The sequence below is a fragment of the Monopterus albus genome, unplaced genomic scaffold (genome assembly GCF_001952655.1).
Source record: "Monopterus albus unplaced genomic scaffold, M_albus_1.0 scaffold79.1, whole genome shotgun sequence".
NCBI classification, from domain to species: Eukaryota; Metazoa; Chordata; class Actinopteri; order Synbranchiformes; family Synbranchidae; genus Monopterus; species Monopterus albus.
Window position 1 is genome coordinate 996701 of NW_018127959.1, and position 278 is coordinate 996978.

The window sequence follows — 278 nt, forward strand, 5'->3', positions numbered from 1 at the left end:
TTTTTATGCTCAAACCTTTGTTTATTTTGTAATAACAGTTGATGTTTTTCTGTTCAAACTGCAAACTTTGTTTTACTTACATTATGGGGAACACACTCATATTGTGGGGACTCGGCCATCCTCGTGGGGACCAGCCTCTGGTCACACAAGGTAATCACTGAATATTTGGGTGGCAACATAGTTTAAGTTTAAGGTCAGGGTTAGGGTTAGGCAAGTAGTGGTTATGGTTAAGGTTAGGATAAGTCGACAGGAAATGAATCTAAAGTGTCAGGTTTGCC